General features: G+C 47.0%; 1 protein-coding gene across 3 annotated transcripts in view; it reads right to left on the bottom strand.

The window, feature by feature from the left end:
- Positions 1-19,837: 19,837 nt before the first annotated feature.
- The window catches only part of MACROD2 (mono-ADP ribosylhydrolase 2), an 892,420-nt gene continuing 886,520 nt past the window's right edge, over positions 19,838-25,737 (bottom strand). For all 3 annotated transcript variants that reach the window (XM_055816691.1, XM_055816689.1, XM_055816690.1), the window contains one exon: positions 19,838-23,908. The gene's annotated coding sequence lies outside the window, so the exon portion shown is untranslated. The remainder of the gene's footprint in view (positions 23,909-25,737) is intronic.

Genomic DNA, 25,737 nt, shown 5'->3' with positions numbered 1-25,737 from the left:
CAAAACAAGGACTGAGCCACCATCAGCAAGCAAGATGGTCCTCTTCTCGTTCCAGGAAAAGCCCCGACTCTGCCCACATCAGCAAAATTTGGAAAGGTCAACCCTTCTTCAGAGTCCATCCTACGCCCATAAGCCGGGGTGTCCTCCAGGGAAGCTCTGTGACCTGCTCTGCTTGAGGGCTGGGGGTGAGGAGGTGCGCGTTGCACAAAAATTTACAAAAACAAATAAATCCCCTTTAGAGAGCTGATCTGCTGCTTACAGCTGTAACTTTTCTCCCAATACTGAAAAACGCATTTAAGTGCTATTCAAGCATCTACACACAGCCCAGCAGTCATACTTGAGTTTTCTTACCACATTTCAGGCTGATTTAGCATTGGGTGCACTGCAAATCTCCCAAAATAAAGGGAGCGAGAGGGCAGGAAGAGAGATGGGGAAACTGGAAGGAGCACGTGGTGATGGAGGACTGGAATGATGGGATCAACACCTTTTTGGTCACTGGGTGTTTGAAAGGGGTTTGAAACAGGGTGTGAAGCTATCAATAGCTGTCAGGGAGCGTTGCCCCTCTCTGCTGCTTCACTCACGGCTCGGTACTTAAAATGGAAAGATTGATTGGTTTCAGAGCATGCCATAATCGATACAGCACTTTTGGATGAATATTGCAGCTTTCCACTTAATTAGGGGTGACTCGGTTGTTTAGTATTTCAAATCAGTAAAATGATTGTGTCAACGCTGTAATTCCCTAAGAAGGAAATATCGCCTTATTTTCTGGTCTTTGCTTTGTTTTATGCATATGCATCCTTATTTCTGCATTTGCTTATGCTGTTTGCTTCAGTGAACATGCTTTAGTGTTTTTGCAGGCTAAAATTGAGCAGAATTTGTCTTTGAGCAGAGCTTGACATAAAAGCTTAATCTGCAGCTGAAACACTTATTTTTCTCACGGGGACGTAAAAGGAGAACAGAGTAAATAAGTGGAGCGTGGTCATCGTACTCCAGCACTCCAGCGGTCAGCGAGAGGCGCTGCGAGCTGGCTTTGGGCAGCATCCTTGCAAGGCTCTGCGGGACCTCGGGCACTTGCACCGGCTGTCAGCATTCACAGCGTTGCAGAGGCAACATCTCAAAACCAGCCTAACCCCTCGCTTAGGGCTTCATTTGTACCACGATGTTTTAATGCCACTATAAAATGCCAAGCGATGCCCTACAGCAATGTGATTGATGAGCATATGCCTTGTGCCCTGAGTGGCCCTGGCACTCCTGCGGCCATGAAGTGAGCAAAAGGTGACTCGTGGCCTCTCCCATTAGCCGGCTCTCCAGCACACACCGTGGGTGCCCAAAGGGATCTGTGCCTGCCAAGGCCATGGGCTGTCCCTGCAGGGAGATGTGCTAATGAATTAATCGTGTGGGACTGAAGACATGGGCACAAAGGAGGAGCAAAGGACCCTGCTGCCACAGGTACTTTCAGGGGTAGGGGCAGACTTATGTGCCGCAAACCAGAACTTCAACACATTTCAGGTATCTAAACCCCATAAAATCCAGAATCAGGACAATGCAGTGTCTCTGACCATCCTGACTGCACACTGACACTGTTGGCCCTTCCTAAGTGTTGTCTGATTTTAGAGATGCATCTGTCAGAGAAAGGGGCAGGCCTGCCTCTCTCCTAGATGTAGAAACCGAGAGGCCAAAGTTGACATGGTGGGAGAGTGAAATCCAGCTTGTAGGCTTCACTGAGGCCACACTTAAACTTTCTGGATGCCATCCCACCTAACCAGGTTATCGTATACCCCATGGCAGCAAGGGGACAGGCAGAATGGTCCCTATCTTGGAGAGCTGAAAGCAGAGGGCCGGGCAGCATGGAGAGGGTGTAGATACCTGAGCGGAGCTTTCCTGATGCACTGAGATGGAGGTGCCTAAAAATTCATCGCAAAGACACCCTCATCAACATGTGGATGAGCCCATAGGTCCTGTCCTTTCACAGTTACTGGCAACCAGTGCGTCCCAGTGTGGCCGACGGTCATCTCGCTCGGGTGCCAGGATGGATATAGCTTTGCCTTGCTTGAGTGCAGGAGCATTTGCAGAGACGCTGTCTTCAAGAGCACAGCTGATGAATGGACCCAGGGAGCCATGCAAAGATAAATGAGCTCCATAACCCTTGGCTTTGTCCACTCCTATAGTCTTTAATAACACTCCAGACGAGCTTAATCTGCATCAAATGCCTCCAGCAGCAACCCAAGCATGCTGAGACAGCCTATCCCATGGGCTTTTCACACACCTTCTTGCAGTATTTTTTTTTTTTTCTGTCACAAGGCTGTTTAACCTTGATGCCTGGCAATTAGCTGCCAGTCTGCTGCCTGGAGAAACAGTTCAAAACAGGGTATTTGAATGGTGGTTGAAGGAGCCTTTTTATATATATAGGTGTATCTATACATACATATATATATATAAAAGCCCTAAATACAGCCTTACCGCCTCCTAGCAGATGGGTCTGTCCAGCCATTCTCTGGCTGTGAGCACTCACAGCAACTCCCCCAGTGTCACCAGTCCCCCACAAAGGCATATTTCCTCCAAAGAGAATTGGAAAAGGGCAGTAATCCATGGCTGAGCTGTACCGGGAGCCTGCCTGGGAGCACTCAGCAGCAGCCCGCAAACGCCTAAGCAAGCAGCCCCAGCTGCCTGCTGACGTCTTCTGCCTTTGGTCTCAAAGCTGAAGCTTCCAGTTCTCCCCAGATTGTACCTGTGCCTGCAAGGAGACATGGGAAGGGAAAAGGGAAAGCAGGAAGGAAAAGGACAAAAAGCTTTTTGCCCATTTTGGTCTGGTTTTAATTGCTGACATGTCAAAATTTGAAACAGTCCAATTACCTCTCAGCAGCATGCTGGAGATTTCAAGTGGCTCCTGTAGGTATTTAAATGTGCGTCTGGGTTGTAGGGGATCTAATTAGGGGCTGTCTAATTGTGGCGATGTCGTCCTGAGAAACAGTGGTCTCTCGGAGACCAGAATGATCTTTGAGGTAAGCAAAGAGAGAGGCTTGCCGTCAGAAAGGGGCTGCCATCGTTCTCTGAGAAGAAAAAGATTCAATTAGACCATTCCTCATTTCAAAATGGGATTCCTTCACCCACAGGTTACCAGACCGAGCCTGAAAGTGGTGAGCAGTGGAGATGGGTGATGATGAGACGGCGGTGACTTCCAAACGTTTCTTTCAACATATTGGCTTGAAAATCCTGTGAAGATGTGAAAGCTTTTTTTCTGACTGATTTGTACTTCAAGCCAGCCTTTTCTAAGAGGGTTTTTTTATACTATTGTCCTTTTCCATACCTTTTTTCCCCTCTCTCTCCCCTCCCCTCTATGACCCCTCTCCTCTGCCCGTGTTACCCACCAGCCTGTTCAATTTCTCCCATCACATGCTGCCTGCCAGGCAATGGGGAGGAGAGAGCACGGCCCTTCCCGAGGGCAGGGGTTGGCAGGCATTGCCCACCGGCAGGACCAGCCCCCTCCGGCTGTCCCTCCAGAGATCATCGCAAGCAGGTTTCACCACTCCCAGGGCACAGCTCCTGCCAAGGCTGGAGGAAATCATACAAAGCCAAATGAAATTCAATTCTGCATCCCCCCCACCCCTTTAGGTCTGCTTGCCTTCCCCAAACTGCCATCAACAAGGTGTAAAACCACCATGAAACGCCTCTCCAGAGCACGCAGGTGGGCTGGTGCTTGGCTTTCCTCTCGAGATCTTTCTGGTCCTGGTGGTTTTGGTAAGAATTAAATCATCTGGTTTCCCTAGCGGTTTTATTTGCATGTATCGATTCCCGGCGAGGCAGAAAGTTTAAATTGGAGTGATTGATTGGCACAGCGTTAGCTCTGATCAGTGTGGCACCTTTAAATGAATACAGTCATCTTGCACTTAATTAGAGATGACTTGGTTATTTCACTGAGCATTTCGTGTCAGGTTGGGTACCAGCGCAGCTGTTCAGCTCGCTGCAAGGCAGAACGTGGCCAGAGGGTGGTTCTGGTTTGCCCATAGTTATAGGAAAGCAGATGAAGGGAGAGGAACAGAAATTTGGAAGTGAGGATGTAGCTGAGACCCTCAGGCAGGAGAGGAGGGTGGGACAGAGAAGGGCACCCGGCCACAGCCTTCGTGCTGTGGTCAGTTAGCAAGGTAATCGCCAAGCAGACCTCCACTTCATTTGTCATGGTGAACGGCTGCAAAAGATGTTGTGTTTCTCAGTGAACCAAAAATTCATTTGACCCATAGTGAAATCACTTTTTAAAGTGGAAAAAACCCTAAAAAAAAAAAAAAAAAAAAAAAAAAAGTAAGATGCCCATTTGTTTGTTTATTTTTACTTGGTCTATTTGATATTGATGAATGTTCCATTTCCTCATCCCTGTGCTCTGAGGGTTATTTATGTTGGGGTAATAGGTCCATGAGCTGCAGCCCGGCATACAACTGGACACCATGAGAGATACCCCCAGCGCCCTGAAGGACGGTGGTCCCTGGGGTGGGAGGGTGAGGTAGGACCTCAGGGATGCCATCCCCTCTCCAAGCGAGGGACCAGGTTCCCTCTCCATCCCTGCCGCAGCTCAGGTGCCCACTGGTCTCTGCCTCCAGAGGCACTTCCCGGGTGCTGGTGTCCCCTGTCTTGGTGGTTTGCCCGTGGTGACAGGAGGAAAAAGCTGGTTCTGAGCCCAGTGCCCAGGTCCGAGCCCAGGCAGGATCCGAGCCGGCACTCAGTCCTGCTGGAGTTGGTTTAATTCCTGTGCTGCTTAGCAATGGATGTTTAGTCACAGACTCCCCAGTTGCACGTGGGCGAAGCGCACCTGAGCACTCATCAGGCATTGTTATTAAAACTTTATTATGTAAATTAATTGCATACATAAGTACTGGCATAGCACACTGGAGGGCAGGCTTTGCAGACTCAGAAAATGTCTGCAAATTCTCTGGATTTCCCCAGTTTGAAAATGTTTCCTTTCCCTTCCAGAAACACCAAAGTGCACAAATGGGTTTTTCTTACCCTGGGGCAAGGAGATAGATCATACAGCACAGCAAAAGGGCAGCCAACATAAGGCAGGAAGGATGCAGCGCGGGGGCTGCCATGCGCACAGCTCCTTGGTGCAGCGGCGTTAAGTACCGCCACGCCATCGCATCTCCAGCGTGCTTTCTGAGGCATCTTCCCCAACTCTGGTGCAAATATAACGGTTCCCCCAGATCCACATTTATTGTTTTCAAATGAACGTTCTCTGCAGCTTGATTGTATTTAATAATGTTAAAATGTTTATCCCCCCACCCCCTCCCAGTGGCGTGTGCCATGGGTCTCCAGCTATCCTCACCCCCACGGTGACCTGGGAGGCTTCTCCCTGTTGACGTTGGGCAGGCAGCTGTTCTGTTGGACCATGTGTTGCAGGAAAAGGCTCAATCTCCATATCAGTTGGCCTGAAAACTTCTCAGAAATGAGCTCCAGAATATTTTCTTTTTTTTCCCTTCTGCAGATGCAATCCCACGCTGGGTGGAAATGGAGTCTGACTGTGCCACAGCATCTCCCGTATAATGTCTCCTTGGTGGTGTGCCACAGCATCTCCTGTATAAAGCCTCTTTGGTGTTAATGTAACTCCCCAGGAGCTTTCACAAACGTGGAGGGCATGCGATGACACAGACCTTCCGAAGGAGAAACTAACCTGTCTGTATCTTCCTCGTGCTTCATGTCAACAAAAATAATTGCGGTTGGAGCATTCCTCCTCAGTTCATGGAATTAATGAAGATTGCACCGCTAAGGTAAATAAAATTAAATAAAATAGTGCGTGCAGAAGGTGAGCCTGGGTACCAGGGGATGGGTGATGAGCTGAAGAGATGTGGGCTCACAGGTGGGGAACAAGCCCCCAGGTGGGTACCACCGCAAGGGGCTGGAGGTAGGAAATAAGGGACTGATGCATTCTGAGGAACCAGTTGTTTGACAAATTACCAGGAAAATTAGACAATTAAGCTATACTTCCTCTCAGCTGCTTTCAGTAATGAAGTTTGATGTTAACAAAACTAGCCACCCAATTTTTCCCTGCCCCGTCCCGGAGGACATGTGGGAAGGCATGAGGAGCGAACCAGAGTAAAAACTGACTCCACGCATGATGAAACACGTTTTGGGCCAGTTTGCCATCTGACATCCTCTACGGCACCACAAAATTACCAGTACAGAGCTACATGGCTTTGCAAGACATACCCCAACCCCATTGCACCAGCCACATGCTTACATTTATCCCAGTTTTCCCAAATCCCAAATTTCTTCACCCCAAATTACCAACAGGCAGGCCCCCCTCTGCCCCAGGCACCTTTTTTATCCCCGCACCCCCTCCCACCACACGCCTCCATCTCCTTTCTTCTCCCAAGGCTCTTTCACTCTAAAACAGCACAAAGCCAGGCCTCAACAGGCCGGCGGGGTTGGGGGGAGAAGGGCACTCAGCCTCTCCGAGGGCACAGGCCACCAGCGACAGCACACACTCGCACCTGCAGGGATACACAGCATGACACAAGCCCAGCACTGGCTCAGATGCTTCATCCCATGGCACCAAACTGCCCTCTCAGTGCCACTCCCTGTGGGGTGGGTTTCTTTAATTTTTTTTTCAGAGAGACATATTTTGTCACAGTGCCACCCACCTCACCCTTGCACAACTCAGACGCAGCAAAAAAAGGCGCCTGGGGCAGAGGGGGGCCTGCCTGTTGGTAATTTGGGGTGAAGAAATTTGGGATTTGGGAAAACTGGGATAAATGTAAGCATGTGGCTGGTGCAATGGGGTTGGGGTATGTCTTGCAAAGCCATGTAGCTCTGTACTGGTAATTTTGTGGTGCCGTAGAGAATGTCAGATGGCAAACTGGCCCAAAACGTGTTTCTTCTGCGGTACAGCCCTTCTTAATCCCATCCAGCTCCTTCTGTGCTCCTGGGAAAAATGAAAAGGTTAACTGAAAATCATGACATTAAAAAAATAAATAAATTCAAAGCATGTCAAGAGCCAGGAATAAATCAGCTATCAACTCTTGCATTGCTCCTGAGAGTTGGCACATGTATGCAGGGACATGAAAAATCTGCCGGTGCCGCTCCTTGCACACCCTCACCCTTCAAGGTCAGGTGTTCCCCGCTGGATGTATGAAATCCTCAGACACACACATGCATGAGAAGCGTACAGAGGGTTTCATATGGGATACGGTGTTTGCCCTAACGGGAGAAGCAAAAGAGCCTTCAATACCATGGTCCTTATGAATAAGGAGCTGCTTGCTGCCCGGGTCAGTGATTTTGGGTTCACTTCCTGAAGAGCCCAAGTCCTCCACATGCTCTTCTGTCCCATCAACCAAAGTCCCCCCGCCCTCAGCAGCAAAATCTGATTCAAAGGATGGGTTTGATGGATGCCTGTCTTCTCTGATGTGCTGGGCTGCCACAGCCCATCTCCTGGAGGGGGACCAGAGGAGGTTTAGCTGCAGGCGGAAGCCGTTGTGAATGGAAGGGGTCCAAAGCAAAGCCCGGTAAATGCTCCTGGGCTGGGGGTGATGCACAGGACATGTGCCCTGCTGTGACCCCAGGTCACCCGAGGCTGCCTGTGGACAGAGGTCTGATGGAGCCAGTGGTCTGAGTGAAGTTACAGCACAAACTGAGCAAATATTAAAAGAAACCAACCACCTGGAAGGAGGTCCTTTCAGCATCCGTGAAACGAAGCATCTGGGATTTCTTTGCAGAAGGTAACAGAAGGGTTTCTTACTAAAACTGTTCCTTTTTGGATAAATAGTGTTTTTAATTCTAAAGACATATGTAAATGTGTTCAGTGTGAGACTGGGAAACCATGGGGGAGAGGGAGGAAGGAGCAGGAGGAGCAGCCAGCAATGCTCTGGGGACATCAGGTCTGTCTTTGGGAGGAGAAAGTCATCCTATCACCCTGGTCGAGTAATCTCCTACAGTGGCATCGCCACCACAGCTCCCCCGCACATGCTGGGGTGGGTGAACTAGGTGGCAGATGGACTCTAACAGAGGTTGGAGTCAAGAGGATTGTCTCTGTATGCCTTTTAAAAAAATCTCCTCTTAATCAGAGCCACTGTAATTATTTTAGTATCTTTTTTCCCCTTCCTACTCTGCAACTGCACTTGGCTTTGCAAGTCCTCAGAGGGAATTTTATGGAAGAAAGCATGTGCTTTTTTAATATCTATTTTAGATATATTCCTAACAATGTACTTACCAGGAAACAGGTGGGGTTTTTTGGGGGGAGTGATTATTTTGTCTTACAAGAGACAAAAAAGCCACCACAGGCCGTTAAGGATCAGTGAGATCTTGCATGTAATTATGAACCGAACTCTCAGCTCTGCACACCCGTCTGCCCACATAGCAGCTGCCTAGACCAAAATCCACATCTGCCAGCCCTGCCTCCCTCCTCCCTCGCACCTTGGATCATGGCAGCTCTGTCACCTCCCTGTAACTGCAGACCCAGCCATGCTGCCAGGCAGCAGGGACAAGGCACTAGGTGCCCTTGGGGCAGCAAGACAGGACTTTGGGGTTTGCACCAAAGCTGTGCCAGCATACACATCCCTCACGTGTGTTTCAGTTGTCCCTTGTGCAGTTACAGGTCAAACCTTCCAGCCCCATCCTCCTGTGGGCCCCCTTTTATTGCAGCCTATTACAGGTGGGGTTCCTCAGGGCTCCTGCAGGGTTTCGTGTCCTTTCTGGAGCTATGTGACATTTGTGGAGAAGCCTGTGAGCTCTCAGCCCCCAAGATGCACTTGCAGCCTTCACTTTTGGACGTGTTTGCAGTATTTTTTCTGCCTGCTGTTGGATAATGCTGTAAAGGGAAGAGCCATCTCCCAAAGAAAGAAAACCAACCACCAAACCATCCCCCACGGTGGTTTTTCTGGGAGAGCTGTTGCCCCACAGGTGCAAGTGGTTCCCCCAGACAAGGCAGCACCTGGCAAGGCAGGGTGAGGCCAAGTGGCCACAGCTGAGGGTGATTCAGCACCAGCGTGCATTGCACCGCGGGCGGCCTGAAGAGGTCTGTGGGGTCAGATCAGAGTATGCTCCACTGCAGTGGGAGCATAGCTGGGGTTGTGTGTCCTCTCCTAGAGAGGACCCAGATCTGGACCTGGACCTCTACTTCTGCTTTGGGAGACCTGGAGCTGGTGTGGGAGCTGCATTTAGGATGGGAGCTGCGATCATACATCATGTCCTGGCAGGCAAGTGGTGACTGGCTGCTTCTTAGAAGGTTATGGATGTGAAAACTGTTTTGATTAAGCCTATTGAAAGTGTCTGTGTGTGCAGAGAGTCTCTGCACCTTTGCATGTCTATAGATGCATGTCAGACTTTTAGTGAGATGTCTAAAGGGTCCCCAACCCACTCCTTAAAAAACTTGATTTCTCTAAGAATGTCTTTTGAACTTCTCTCTGAAAGATGGGGAAAGAGAGGAAAGAACAGGAGTTGACCTGTGTGTGACTTGAAGGTGTGAAGGCTGTGGTCCTGGCCACCTAAGCTGTGTATTTATTGCTCTGCCTGGGCATTGGATGGAAAGGTTCACTGTTTCCTAGCAAAACTGTTGGCTGGGGGTTGCTGGCACAAGGAGGAGCAGAAGTAGGGAAGAGAAGGGGCTGCGTGGAGCAGCTATGGGAGGCACCTGGCCATTTCTATGTGAGCTCACACAGGCTGATGTGGGGAGAGGTGCTTGCAGGAGCCCTGCATGCCTGGTGGGTACACCAGTGACAACCTCTGCAGCCAGCTTTCCTCCCAGCAAGGATAAGCATGGTCCAGAGCAACCTGGCTCTTCCAGAGGTCCAAAACTGGGCTTGGTGCAGCTGGAGGCCATCTGCCCCTGCCTCTCAGTCATGAGCAATTTTCACACTGCATTGATGGTGTTCTTGTAAAAGTGCCTGCCAAACATTTAGTTCAGTTTACTGAAGAGAAACTGGTTTTAACGGTGTGACCTTCAGCTGTAGGGAATATGTTCAAGCCAAGACACAAGCGCTTCCAGTCCCCAGTGCTTTGCTGCTTGCCCCAATAAAGGACAGTAGCAGTGACCAGGAGCACTACTGCAGCCCTGATGGCACTGCAAACCTGGCCAGAAATTGTTGCTGTGTTTCAAAGAAACTCTGCCCTCAGTGCATGACCTCACAAAAGGGTGGCTTGTCACAGCTGTAAAGCTGATGCTGTAATTAAAAGAGAAGCTGTTCCAGCTGAAGAAGCCCAGCCCCAAGGCTGCCATGGGGCAGACAGACCCTGCAAAGACAGGATCAAATGCTTGGTTACATCTTCAAACCCAGGGAAGAGAGTGTTTTGTGTACCAGGGGAAAGAAAAATGACCACTAGCCAAGCCATTCTCCAGTTCCACCTCTCTTGCTAACTAATTACATTTTTTTGCATCTATTCCTGTCATTTAATGCTTTTTATATCAAAGGGCACATGGTAGCCTTGCTTGACAGACCACAGCGCTCTTGTGCACAGCACAGTTGATCTGTGCTGGGTCCAAAGGTTGACATCTAGGCTGTAATTTCCAGCCACTGGGTTTGTTTCTGTGATTTATGTTTTGGTTCTCCTTCTCTTTGTGTCTCCTATCATGCTTGCAGCCCATAAGATGGGCTTTAAGGACGAAACAGACATTTTCAAGTCATTGTCTCCCACCAACAATTAGGAGTTTGGCCCAAGGTGTGGACATCCAACCAAATAGGGAAGCTGGCAAACAGAACCAAAAGAGAAAAAAAAAAAAATCAACCATCTTCTGGCAAGGCATGCTAAGCCTGTGGCACTGACTGCTTCATGGAAGCAGTGCAGACAAGCTTAGCAGGATTTAAGGTAAATGCCTTCACAATATTTTATTTATATAGAGATAAGGAATGTAAAGGGATACAGGAAAAGAGGATCACGGGAGCCAAGCATAACTGAGGCAGCCCAGCATTTGCAGGTGGCTTTGGGACATTATCTCACCCAAACAGATCTTCGGAGATAGGGGGCTTGAGTGAGAGGTCTGCTCTGGAGCAACTCTGGACCAAAACTGGCATTTGCTGCCTTCAACCCCTTCCAGACTCTCCTTGGGATATGCTGAGAACTTCTGTTTTCCTGTGACACCACTGTGTCTGTTTCTCTGTGTGGGCTTTTTTTTTTGTTGTTGTTGCTGGTTTGTTTTGTTTTTGGGTTTTTTTTGGCATTTGTTTGTTTTATTTTGGTTTGGTTTTTTTCGGTCCATGGGGCCAGAACTGATGCAGCTGGTTGGTCTGCTAAGCACATTTGGGTAGAAATGGTATAGCCAAATACAAGCTGGTGAAAGACATGCAGCTCTCCCAAAACTTTGGCTGTAGTTTCAGGGCTAGTGGTGGTAAAATAGCAGCAGAGCTCTACTGCAGCTGTGTGGGAAGGGCACAGGAGGCTTCCCTCTTCTGGGCAGGCCGGAGTCACCCGAGATGCCCTTTCCCAGGGGGTCAGCAATGCAAGTCAGAACTTTAGGAAGAAATGATATCACTTAGGCATTGCCCTTGCTTGACACAAGAGGTCAGCCATGGCGGGGAGGGTCTAGCAGGTTGTCTCAATCAGTAGGAGAAATTGCTGGCAAGCTGGGTACTTTCCTTGTAGGAAAGGAAGCAACGATCTATCTCAGTCCTGTTTTCTCAAACCACAATGAAGCTAAACCAGCACGAGCACTTTCATTGCTCACAGCTCCAAATCTTTTCAGCTAGCAGCTAATGAAAAGCACTCTGCTTTTTCTTGGGGTTGTGCTGCTGGGGCTGCCATGCGGTTTCCACGGCTGGATTGACATCTTTGTCTGCTGCTGTCATGTTTCCACTGTCCCTGCTCCTTCCCAGGCACACAGCCATCCTCATCTGCCTCCCACTCCAATTCCTCAGCCTCCTGGTGGGCCCTTGGCCTGAATGTTGGGCAAGGGCTGCATTTCAGAGCCCTTGGCTCTGCGATGGGATTAGTGGCTGGCTCAAGCTCAAAAGGCTGCTGTGGCACCCACCAGCCAAAATATTTTTTTTGCTCTCCCCAAGTCTAACTGTGTATTAGATGATGCAGGGCAGGGGGTGGAGAGGAAGCACTCCAGCCCCCCCCCCCCGCCCCCACCTTTGCAACAGGGGAAGAAACAAGTGTGCAGCTCTACCAAACAATTTTCTCAGTATTTCAGGTTTGGACATTCTTGCCCCTGTGTGACAGGGTAAAAACAGGGGGAACTGGAGCATTTTTTTTATTATTTTGTTTTAAAATTAAACTCTAACATCTGTCAGCAGGCTTGACTGGACACAAAAAAACCCCCCACAAAAACCAAACAAGCCCCTCTAAAGTTTCTTGTTATCAGTGTTTTAAAAACTTTGCTTTCTGTCTCCAGATCATGGTATGAATCAACCACACAGCAGCAGACACTGATCTCTTCTTCCAGAGATGTAAAGCAGCAAACCCAGTATGACCCAGTATGCCTTATAGCTTTATTCAGCTTAGATAGACACTATTCAAGTCTTGGTGCAAAGACCATCAGCTGGGAACTGGAGTTCAGCTGCTGCCCAGCTAGAGCCAGGGCAGTGTGCTTGCAGGGGTGGCCAGGGCTCCACAAAGACTGCGGTGAGATGCACACCAGCAGTGCTCGGAGGTGAGATGGTGGGTTTACAACTTGAGGCAAGGGAGGAGAGATTTGCCACTGCAACCCAGCATGGCTGGGAGCGACTGGTGAAGCACCAGGATCCATAGGGCTGGCTTTTCTCTGGGCCGATGTGAGGCTGAGGAGTAAGTTTCTTCCAGGTAGGCAGCAGCAGCCGTGCCTACAGCTTGCCGGGTAGGAGGGTTGCTGCACTGTGCAGCTTATTTCTGCATCTGGCAGTGCAGCAGCTGGACTGTGTCATGCTCAGTCAAGCCTTGGTGTCTAGACAGCAAGGACCAAGTGCAGTGAGTGGCTCGTCAAGAGCGGTCCCTCAGGCACACCCGTGTGCATGCACACTCGATCCGGTGTGTGCCGGATGCGAATTGCAAGGACTTTACCGTGGTGGGCAGCCGGAGGTGTTTGTCGTGCATGTGTTCGCAAGGTAGGTGGTGGCGTGGGGCTGTACGATGCTGTGTGGCCTCTGGTCGGTTCTTCCCTCTGAGCGTGGGGAATGTGACAACTGAGCTGCTTTGGCCAAAGTCCTCTGCCTCCTCGCTCTCAGCCAAGAGGCCTCCTGTGCTGCTTGCAAAAGCCTTGTGGCCTCGCTGCCCCTGCACAGCGTGCAGCATGGGGATCTGTTGTACCTGGCTCTTGTCACACAGCCCAGCCCCTGGCGCAGGGTGCCTGGTACAGGGCACGTGCCTGCCAGCACGGGCTGTGCTGCTGCTACTTTTTGCAGCAGGTGCTTCAGTGCAGGAATGAACCGGAGCAGCTCTTGGCCACAGTAAAAGATTGCTCTCCTTGTTCCAGTGGGGCCTGTGCAGGTGGCAAGCATCAATTCAGGGGTAGATTTTGTTGTTGTTGTTGCTTCTGACTTCTGCAAGTGCTTTGCAGAGAGGATGCTGAAACCCAGCGGCAGAGCCTCACTTCCACTCTGTTTAGCGCAAAGAACTGTCCTGTTTGTAAGGTGGTTTCTCCCCCCCGCCCCCCCTCCCCTTAGACCACTGACTTGCTGCACAGCCCATAGCTCTCCTCTGTGTCGGTGTTAAACGAATCCTGGATTATTTGTAGGATCCTTTCTCTTTTTACAGAGTAGTTATAAAGAGCTGTCTCAGCCTGCTGTGTCATGTGTATGGGTGGATGGAAAGGGATGTCATGATTCATCAGAAGCATCAGTGCATCCAGCAAACAGGGCCTGCAACCCATATGGGAGAAGGAAAATGTTCTTGCGACAGATGGTTGGACTTCTTTTGGTTTTGGAGTGGTTTTTTTTTTTTTTTTTTTGTGTGTGTGGAAGTAGGAAGTATTTGTAGTACTGAGCTGGAAGGCAGGGATGAGGAGCAGAATGAAGTGCCCATGGTCCAGCAGGAAATGGTCAGCGACCTGCTGCTCTGTTTGGACATGACAAGTCTCTGGGGCTGGATGGGATCCACCTGGGGGTACTGAGGGAGCTGGCAGAGCAGATTGCCAAGCCACTCTCCATTGTTTGTTGACAGTCTGGGCTAACCAGGGAAGTCCCACAAGAGTGGAGGGTAGCCAATATGGTGCTCATCTACAGGAAGGAAGAGCTTCTCCAGATAAATAGCCCCAGGACAAGAGGAAATGGCTTCAAATTTCACCAGGGGAGATTTAAACTGGGTATTAGGAAGAATTTCTTCATTGAAAGGATGGCCAAACATTGGAACAGGCTGCCCAGGGAGGTGGTGAAATTGCCATCCCTAGAGGTGTTTAATATAAAAAAAGAATAATACATAGATGCAGTGCTTAGGGACATGGTTTAGTGGCGGGCCTGGCAGTTTTGAGTTAATGGTCGGAGTTGATCTTAAAGGTCTTTTCCAACTTAAATGATTCTACAAGAAGTTAATTGTTGGGCAGTTGATGCATTGTCTGACTTTGGAAATTCTGAGATGGATGTAAGGAAATTTTTCAGAGGGACCAGGGAGAGAGAAAAGGCACTACATCCAAACCCTGGGATTTCAGATCTGGGCTGCTCCTGGCACAGGAGCGATCTGATGGGGTCCAGGGCTCTCGCCTCCTGACAGAGGGGCATGAATGCATTCCTCAAACCTCCATGACAGCATAGGAGCAGGGATTTTTCTTATTGTTGATTCTGTAAAAGGTGATTATGTAGAATGTGATGCTTCTGAGAGTTTTCCTGTTTATTGGAAACTACTAACAAATATCATGAGAATATGCCCTTTCTGGAAGGGAACATCTTCATTGTGGTTTTCAGCAGTACAGGAGAACTGAGCAGTTCTGGACTGGAGACGCGTATCAGTAGCTGAATGTGTTCAGCAGGGGCATCTGTCACATTGGTGATGCTGTAGAGGGGTAGAATTAGTTGCTTCAGAATGCTAGTGTTTTATTTTGTGCTGTTAAGTATTTCTTGAGTGGTACTGATGAAGTAATCATAACAACATGAAAATCCTTGTTGCTAAAGTAAAGTACTGGTTCAGTGTTCAAGTGGCTCATCTCCCAGAGAGCAGTCAAGGTCAGAAAATAAACAGCATATCCAAACAAAATGGATTTCCAGGCCACCATGTGGGGTGTCTGCATCATCAGAAGAGACTGATGCAACAGTGTGCTATGATCTCTGGAGCACTGTCCACAGAAGAGAAATACTGAGGGCCAGCACTGTGGTTATGACTCCCAGTATAAGAACCCTTTTGCTATGGGTGTAATTCATGATGGCAATAAGTCATAATGAACTGTATGACCATACAATGAGATCTGGGCCTAATGTTTAGATAGGTGTTGAAGACTGTAAAAATAAGGTCCTAATGGAGGGTGAAGAAAAGATGAGGGTGGATACATAGCCCTCCTGCTACCCATAAGGAAGAGTGCCATTCCCTAAAAAAACAAACAAACAAAAAAACCCCACCCCAAAGTCCATTTGTTCCACCCCTCAAGTGTGAGCCAGATCTGGAGGATAACAGAAGGGATATTCTTAGAGGGCAAGATCAAGGAAATCTCTTTCCCTGCCCTCTCAAAGTGGGGGGTTTAGCTCAGCTCTGTCCAGTATATGCTGTATGTATTTATTACAGACTCCATATATGTATTCTATATGTATAGCATTTATCATTTATGCTGCATGTATATAGTGTATAAACCACAGATTATATCCTCTTATGTTATATAGTACAAATAAGCTGTACTATGTATCGGCTAGCAAGTACTGTTCTTAGATAAATTTCTTCAGTACTACCTAGCATACATTGCATATTCTATAGTATACATGTGGTTGCATATATATAGAAACATTCTTCAAGAGATGATAGATGCTACATAATAAAATAAATACATGTATCTTAAATGGATATACTACATAAATACATCCACATAATATACATGCCTGTTTATAGTGTGTATGTAGACCGTATTGCATATAAGACAATTACATAATTACTGAATAATGTATCAACATGTTTACAACTACATAGTATGCATACTATAAGATTTGATAGTTTACAAATAATTTATTATATCTTATGTTACATTATGCAATGTATTGTATCTGACATCTATTATACAGACAACGCAGTATGATGGTATAATTACTACATAGTATGATAACAATATGATTTATATGTATGAATAGTGTATATATATCAGAATATTTCAGGCTAGAGATTATGTACTATATAATATAAACTGTCCTGTACAGACATAGCACCTAAGTTACATATATACTACATAAAATGCCATTTATGTTATAGGATAGATGTTGTTACATATCAAATTGACTATTAAACAGTATATAGGATATACGTTATCTATAATATGTGGTCTATAACATAGTATTTGTAGTAGATTGCTGGTATACATCATCTCCATACTACATGGTACACATAGGGTATAGCTTACATAGTATTTATATATGAAGTATTTTATATTTACTTGATATCACAGCTTTTACCTGTAGTGTTTACAGAATGTATAAAAATGAGTTTGAACTAGAACATATTTTCTTTAGAGTATGCAGTTTTATCTGATTGAATTAGGTATAGTACATAATAATATACACTATAACATCCAAAATATATTTACACATCAGCTGATATATAGGAAAGAATATATATCCCATCACGTATTATGTAGTGTATATCGTACATACAACTACACCTCACATTCTGATTAGAGTATATACTACTATATACTGATATAAATCATGTATGTCAGATGAATTGTGTCTTTTTTTTATACATATATGTATATACATAAAGAAGAAAGCAGGAGGAGTCTCCTTGTCTCCTTTCCCTTTCTTCTGCAACAATAAACATCCCCCACCCTGGTGTGGAGGTGACACCTCTTCCAGGACAGAGAAGGGAGTTTTAGTTTCAGGATGTCCCTGGCATTGCTTTTCGGTTTGTGGGTCTTTGATGCTCATTTCAGCTGTCTTGTGATTAGATCTTTCTGTCCTCCATCGTTCCATCTCCACTTGTATTTCAAAACTGGTTTCCTGGCCTGCTGGGGAATGGGGGTGGGGACAGATATATAAAAAAAATAATATTAAAAATTCAAGTTTAGGCTTACATTTCCCATCCAGAAGGATGCTTCTAGCAAGCAGGTGCTCAGAAGCTGGTGTGAAATGAGTAGGAGTTGGAAGTACACGGCACAGACCCAACCAGCTCCTTGGACTCTGCAAAACCCAGCAGCAGTGGTGGCACTGCTTCACAGGCTTGTGCTGAAAAATATTAATAAAAGCCTGCTCCATTCTTGCTACTTTGTGACAGCAAGGTTGTTCTCGCTCAGCTTGTCTTCCTTGCCTTTTCCTGTAGGAGCTTGCATTGCCTAAACACTATTTCTAAGGCACAGAGGGGGATTTTCTCAACTTTCCTCTGCTGAGCACCATTTCTTTCTGCTGAAAACCAAACTTCATCGTGATCTTGTTTATCGGTGCTTTTGTTTCTAGGTGAGATGTGTCCAGACACATTGCAATGGGCTATACAACGCATACCACAAGAGCATTTAGGTTGATGGGGGCACCACTCCCCCTGCAATCTCACAATGGCCCCACAATCTCCTTAAGCACACGTACCTGGCACCCCAAGAGTCCTGCACCGCTCTCTCCAAAAGGCTGCTGGAGTGGTTGAGATGAGGACCTCCCGCACAGCCGACCAGCTGGCTTCAGAGCCTTTCGCCACCCTGCAGTGTCGGTGTGTAAATGCTCGGTGGCAAACGCAAATGCTAACCCTGCTTTCCAACACCAGCCACGCACACAGGCGGGTGCTCTGCTGCCGCAGCGGGGGGATGCTCGGTAGGTTTGAACTGGAGGGGACCCCTCACCCGGCTCATGCACCCACAGTGCCCCAAAAGCGACCAGCCCCGAGCTGCCACCACCAGATGGAGCAGCCTCCCCGAGTTCCTCCTCCACCGACTGTTGTCTCACCACGGCTCCTTTCTTTTTCTTTTTCTTTTTTTTTTTTTTCTACAGGAATTCATTACGATAAATGTTTTATCAGTGAATTCCGAAAGAATTAACAGTGATTTGCCACTTACTTTACGGGGTTGCCGATAATTCTAATGGAACGAGAAATTAGGGTATTTAAATATCTCCTGACACTTTTATTTCAGGGAGGGGAAAAAAAAAAAAAAAAAGACCAACACCAAACCCCAAGGCTAATTACAATCCCAAAGCACAGTTTTCACCTTATGAGATAGATCAAGGTCATAAAGACCCCTTTGGAAGCTTCTGTGCGGTGAAGAATCAAAACCAATTTAAAGCGTGCACACAGCCCACGGAGGAGCGGCAGTTTGCATGGAAACCCTGAAAGGCAGCCCGACTCCTCCAGGAGAATCTCTCCGAGAAGCTGAGCAGAAAATGTGGTAACTGGGCCTCTGTTTCTACAGTGACCTTTGCTGTTACCAGCTCAGCAAAACTTCCCCAGGCACAAATTCACACTTTTCCAAACAAGATCTGGAAGAGGAGATGTCAGTCTGGCCAGCAGCAGCAGCAGTATAATTAAGGAGAATTTATCACTCATTGCATCCTAGCAGATTTACCTGCTCTTTGCCTAATCCACATCATCTGGACAAACACGCATCCCTGCAAGGGTCTGAGCAGCTTCACACGCATGCCCATCTTCACCCTTGAAAACCATGGAGGTTTTCCTCCTGACCTTGTGCTATTCAAAAAGGGTGGGACCTAGATGAGAGATTAATTTTTTTTCTCCTTTTAAACATATACACCTGCTGAAGACAAAAATGCTCCCTTGCAGCAGAAACAGGCTACACTGCAGGGGTCCTCAAACTACAGCCCGTGGGCCAGATACGGCCCCCCCAAGATCCTCAATCCAGCTCCCTGGTATTTACAGACCCCCCCCCCCCGCTGGGGGTTGGGGGAGGGAAACCAAGATGACTGCCTGCCACTTCATCCGCACGCCGGCCCCCTGTTTAAAAAGTTTGAGGACCCCTGGGCTACAGCATGGGTGAAGTGGGCACCTCCTCCTAGGCTGTACAGTCCTTGAGATACAGTGAAAACAGGGTTCTTGATGAACTGAACCCAACAAGAAGCTGTGTTACAGCTATTGCTGGCATTTCTTTCTCTCAGGTTAGCTCGCTGCTACTGAGTTCAAACATGACAGCTGGGTCCTGTATCCAGCAAAAAGGCAGGCATTCCCCACTGCCACGTCTCCTGTGCCTTGTCCTCTTCCATTCAGCGAAGGGCTGCGGGCAAGGAAAGGTCACACAGAGAGGAAACGCATCTGTTGGGAGAGCTTTGAACACACACATACAGAGCCCGCTACCTCAGGTTATCACTAAGTCGTTGGCCAAGAAGAGTAAGGCAGGTTTGGTACATGTGTTTTCACCTATACCAGTGCCATGGCAAGGAAAAAGCCATCTTCCTGACCTTTGAAATATCTTCCACCCATTCAGTCTTGAAATAAGCGACAGCAGAAAGGACAGATAACATCCAGTATACACTGCATACCTGTGGATTGTGTATATATGGGAGTATCCTTTGATAGATGCCAGGGATTTAGCACTGGTACAACTGCTGGGACAGGTTTCATAACATCTCTGGTGCAGCGATGGGACAACTGAGTGTCACCTTTTCGCCTCTGAGCTGCAAAGACATTGTTCTTACCCTTCGGTGGCGCCTTCAAAAAATGTCTCTGAGGTATCCATTTCTCACAAGACTCTGCCATCAAGCGAACAATAAATTTAAGTGAAGAGCTGCCTGCCCATGCTGGTGACGATGCCTGTCCAAACTGAAATGTGCCTCATTGACAACCGAAACGGCCGCTGCACGATCAGGAGGGAACAAACACGAGTGGCATCGCCTCATCTACGGGACAAGCTTTATTAACATTTCGCTTTAACAAACATCGTAGTATGAAGGCATCGGTTCTTTAAGTTTTCCAACGCATGGCACAGAGAAAAGGAAAAATGACAGACTCTTGAGACAAATTCAGCATGTAAATGACAGAGTAACAGAAGAGGCATGTATTAACCAGTATAGCTGCTAGACCATCTATTAGAAGACAATTTGGAAGCAACAGTCTACATTTCTTTGCATTGAAGTAAAAACATAGTTTTGGATTGAGAAAATTACCTTTTTTTAGATTTTTTTTTTAAACTTTCCTTTATATCACAAATGTCAGGGTAAGGCAAATCCTGGATGAATCATATGATAAAAACCCCTATTCCCAAGAAAATAGATCCACATACTCTGTTAAGTTTGTAATTTTAAAAGCAAAGCCAGCATGCACTGCATATAGTGAAAAGTCCTTTTTTTTTTTTTTTTTTTTTAAATATTTTTATTCAAGTGCCTAAAGCAGAACAGTGTTAATTCACAGAGAGGCTTTCTCGGTGCTTTATAGAAAGATTGACAATTAGCTGCAGTGAACGTGTGACCCATTATTACAGACTATGTCTCAAACATCCCCTTTGGATGTCTGTATGGAGGGAAACCCATTCATCATCAGAGCAGCCACCAGCCTGAGGAATATCGTGCTTAATGGTAGGGATGAGCTCTTTCAGACACAGGAGAAACAATGATCAAGCAGAGCCTGATACTTTGTATGCGAACATCAGCACCAAAAGGCTGCTATTCCTTTACGCCACCTACCACAAACACATTTCAGGTTTAAACCAAAAATCCTTGACATAAATCCCTGTGGAGTGATTCTTGCTCTGATGCTTGGTCTTCTACAAAACCAGCTCCCTTCACTTCTGCATCTCCAGCAAGAGTGGTGGAGACTGCATCGAGGGGCATGGGTCCAGCCTCAACTATGAACTCAGCTGAGGAACTCACGCTGCCAAACTACACTCACTTTATGACTAGTGAAAAACCCCAACAAACCAAAACTCACCTGAAGAAAGAGATACAGATGCAGCTGCAAATTGTCCTCTAAGGACTTAACTCCTGCATTTTCTTCCTTTATGTTTCCCACCTGGGCTTCATACTTTGCTGGTGCATCCTTAGGCTAATGGTTCATGGATTCAAAGACTCACTGCTGTTCAAGGACCAAGATTAAATGAAAAGTGCAACGAAATTACTGTCAGGGGTTAGACAGTGTCTAACATGATGCATCATTGCAGTTAATTTTTTTTTTTAAGCTATCAGTCAGTCTCACAAGGAGTTTAGGGAGTCTTTGTCTCCTTGCTGAACCATCACACCTCAGCAGGCAGCCTCCTGTGGGGCTCTCCCTTCGGCTCCCTCACTAAACCCGAGGCTGGCAACAGCAAGAGGGACATCTGATAACATGGCTAATGACAGCCTACAGGTCTGTTCATGCTGCCCAAGAGCAGAGCTAGATTCAGGGGACTGGATACTCCATTGACCAGTTATCGCAGCTCTGCGGAGCTCAGTTCACCCTGGATGGGGACCTGGCCACCTTGGATCTCCTCAACGTTTTGCACAGCTCAAAGTCGAGCTCACCAAGTTCATTCCCAGCCCGCTGGGGCCGGTTCCCTCACTTACTTAGGTAGAGCGAGCCCGTCAATCCTGGTCTTTTCACAGGGACCACACAAAAAGGCGATTGAAAGGAGAGACACCCAGTGCATTTACTTCCCTTCCGAGGTATTTATCCACTCCTGCCCCACCTATTATGAACAAGCTGTTTCAATCAAAATCACCCGGTACAGAGAACATTCGGAAACATATGGGATGTGCACCATGTAGAGGTACTACCTGCAAGGCCTCCCACTGCAAAACCGCAATCGGCTGGAAACAAGGGGAAGGGGGGGAGGGGGCGAATCCATATCCCAAAAGACATGTTCTGTCAAGCATGACCACGGGGATGGGAAAGAAAAGCAGCAGCAACACCTCAATGAGAACAAGGAGTCCCTTTGAGGGTGCCCTGGGGAGAACAAGGGCCAAAGGAGTGGTATCTAGCAAAACTAGGTAAAATTAGCAATATTAGAAACCCAATTCACAGGCTTACATCAGCTCACTTACTCCTTCCACAGCTGATCCAATTCAGAGTTATGCAACCACCAATCTCCAAGACAAACAGGTACAAAGAAGCGCCTTGAGACCTTCTCTAGCGCTAGTGTCACCTGGGTTAAAACGCCACGGGAGCTGGCACATGGAAATACTCTCCTGATCCCACCACAAGCAAACGTGCTAGAGCCACACACAGGGAGATGGGGGGCTGCCTTTCTAGGGGCCGTACTCTCTGACTGAAATCTGCGGCTTTTCTTGTTTTCTTTTCTTGTCCTTGGCTGACCTGACACCCTTTCGAATTAACCTGCAGCTGACAGCAGACATCAACTGCCATAGCCAGTGTGCAGGGCCACGTGTGACTTGCTGTTACACCAGCAGACGATTTATAACCATAACCAAACCTACTCTAGCTGGGATAAACCCAGATCACAGGAGGATAGAGATATGTCTAACCTTGGTTTGTTTTTTTTTTATATACTTTTTTTTTTTTTTCATTTTTGGCCGGCAAGTGAATACCTATTTTGGATTCATGCATATTTGTGGGGGGAGAACAGAATCAATTACGTTACTTAAAATGATCAAATTATAATCAGCAGCATTTTAAAACAGTTTGTAGCACATCACACCCTGGACACGGGTTGCGTGCTCTTCCATTGAGTGTATTGTCTATCAGTTTCGGTTACAGCACGGTTGGGAAATGTATGTGAAACCCTTTTGTTCCTTTTCTAAAAATTTCAGTGCAGCATTTGCTGGCAGAACAATTGACATATGGTGAGACATTCTTATCCAAATAACTGTTAATTGCTTTTTTTAAAAAAAATTAAAAAAAAGAAATCATGCATATGCAGTAGAAAATATAATGAGGGCTCACACAAGGTACAGCGTGAAGTTGTTAAAGCCGGGAGCCGTATTTAAAGATGTCTTGATTGCAGAGTGCCTGTTATCCTTTGTCACTTGCAGGATCGAGGAAATCGCTGTTGCCTACCCACACCCTAAGGTCATACTTCCAGCACCGATGCTGAGGTGCGTGGAGCTAACCCGAAAAGAGCAGGACTGATCTGGGCTGCCGGCAGTTGGAGGCCACGTGTTATTTGCATGTCGGACCCACAGAGGGACATAGCACAGCACAGGCTGGTCATGGTTTAGCTTTCCCATGCCAGAAAGAAAGGCGAAGGGCAGGGCTATGGGTGATCCAGAGGCACTGGGATGATGGAATTAACGTGCAAACTCTGCTTCCAGCGTGGACTCAAGGGAATCTGTCCAGCGCCTCTTCTAGCAGCCAGGGTTTGGACATGGCAACCTGCTGGCCGGTGCCGGCAGGAGCTGCTGATGGACAAGCCTGGCGGTGGGCAACATGCAGGGCTGTCTCTATCAATATTTCTGATATTTTGGAGCGTCTAGTCTTTCAAATCCCTAGCACAAGGAGGGAGGTCGTTTATCAGTGTGTGCAGAATTATAATCCTTTGTGGCAGTTCATGTTCTTGAAGAAAATGTCTGTTTATATCCTAGGGAAGTTCTAAATAATAAAAAACAAAAATGGAGCGGGGGGAGGAGAATAAACTGGCTCCCACAGGTTGCCTGCAGACAGTACTGTAACTGGAAAAGATGGTAAAGATGGTAGAAAAGGGGTGGGCCTGGAAACAGGCTACTGGTGGTATAGTGCAGGAGGAAGAGAGACCCAAGATAAGACAGGGACTCACAGTTCAGAAGAAACTGCTGTAATTGCAGGGGTCATTGCAAAACATGTTTAGAATTGGGAAGTTATGTGTCTTTCCAACAGGCTTACAGAACAAAATGCAATGAAGAACAAAGAGAAATTAAAGCAAAGAGTCATTTCCCCAAAGCCGCCCTCCCTCCCAACCCACGGAGCATCTCTGCATGCTCTTTTCTGCCAAGAATGATGCCGTATGATGTCAGCGCCTGCCCGTTGGGTTTCCTCGGGTCTCTCCTCTCCTGCATCCTTCCTTCAGCGCAGCAGGTGAGAGAAAAGGGAAGGGAAAAAAAAAAAAAGACAAAATTTCAAATGTCTGTACAGAAACCAGATATCTTTCTAGCACAGATGCCTACAGTTTCTCTTTCTGTCACACAAGCAGCACGTATATGTGTCACACAGTTTATATATAACAGCCACTATTATCTCTATAGCAAATTGACTGTGCTCATTAGGATTTCTTGGCTTTCTGTAGCACCGTGCTACCTAGCGTGGTATCAGAGACCTCCAGCTCCAGTGGGTGCTTTGGTGCGAGACCACAGAACATATGTTAAAAACAACACATTGAAATACCAAACACAGTAAGCAAAGGGATCTCCTTGGCTCTTAAAGACCCTAGTGAGACCCTCTGAAGTTTAACAGGCTGATCAGTCCTCCCCAGGGACCTGCTCCTCCCCATTTAAACAGCGGCAACAGAGTCAGGACGACTTTGATAGAGACTTGCAAAGGACTCAATGCCTGCTTCTAATCCTGTACATGCCATTTAAATGCTGGGCAAGACTTGGTGCACCCCAGCTCAGGCCCCTTTTCTTCAAAAAGGTGCTGGCAGAGCCAGATCTTGCAGTGGAACGTAAAAGATTTATTAATTGGTTGCCAATTGTATTATTCCTGTGAGCTTTGCCTTCGTAAAGCAAAAATGACTCCAGCCCAAAATTTTCAGAGTTACTCATTTCCATGGGAAAATGCAGTGTGAAACAGACTTCCTACAGGCTGTATGAAAGCGGTAATAACACCAGATACATATTTTTTTTTTTTAACTGAGGAAGGGTATAGGGGTGGACCTGATGACCTTAAAGGTCTTTTCCCAACCTAAATGATTCTACAAATTCTATGTATTTTTAACAGTGAGTATTTCATTAGTTCCTCTTCCTTTCTTGGTTGAACAGAACATACAACCCAAAGCTAGGGGAGGGGGAAGGAAGAGCTGTGGGAGCCATACTTTAATGGTGAGGGTGCCTTCTGGTTTTGCTTCAGTACTTTTTACCAGGGGCCCCATCAGGCCTATTTCTCGCTCCAGTGGTATGGCAGCACATCGTCTACATGCTGACAAGGACAAAAGGCTACGCTCGGTAATAAGTCCTTGTATTTTAAATCTCTGTGATACAGCTGCCACTGTTGTAAGGCTGCTGTATTTTGTTTTGAGCTACATGAAGTCGCATTACAAGCACAAACAACGCATCTTGCTGTGTGTGATGTTGGCACCTCATGATAAGCCCATGCCAAAGGAAGCAGTGTGCGGTAATGCTTGAAATCTGCTTTTGAGAGAGAAATGGCAACTGCATCTTGTAATTGGGGATGAGCCTTGGACTTCTATCTTCCTACCAAACGATTGATTTTTATCTGGGGCTGAGGCTGTTCATGCCTATGACAAACTCTGCCGCAACAGCCACTATAGCACGCTCCTGCCATGGCACTGTCATTTAGCATATAAAGCCATAAAAAGCTCCAACAGGCAGCAGAGCTCCAGAAGGCAGCTCGCTGGCTTTGCCCTGCTTTTCAGTGGTTTTGCTACAAGAGATGTTAGGCATCAGAGAGCCAAGGGCAATAAACCTCTCGTGATGTGAACCTGTTGTTCCCAGAATACAGATCATACAGAATCGTGCTCGGTTCCAGCCAGTATAAATTGCCTGTCATTTTCTTAAGCAATGCCAAAATTTGTTCACTCAGTTACTCTTCTGTTCCTTATCTCAGTGCTGTCTTGCCTTCTGATGATCTAAGACTGTGCACTGTCTAAATCCATTACGGTTGCAGACTGCTACTATAATATTTCCTTGACAAATCAAATCTACCAGATATTTTCAT

Source organism: Falco peregrinus, chromosome 11 (assembly GCF_023634155.1).
Source record: "Falco peregrinus isolate bFalPer1 chromosome 11, bFalPer1.pri, whole genome shotgun sequence".
NCBI classification, from domain to species: Eukaryota; Metazoa; Chordata; class Aves; order Falconiformes; family Falconidae; genus Falco; species Falco peregrinus.
This window is presented reverse-complemented; position numbering and strand designations above follow the sequence as displayed.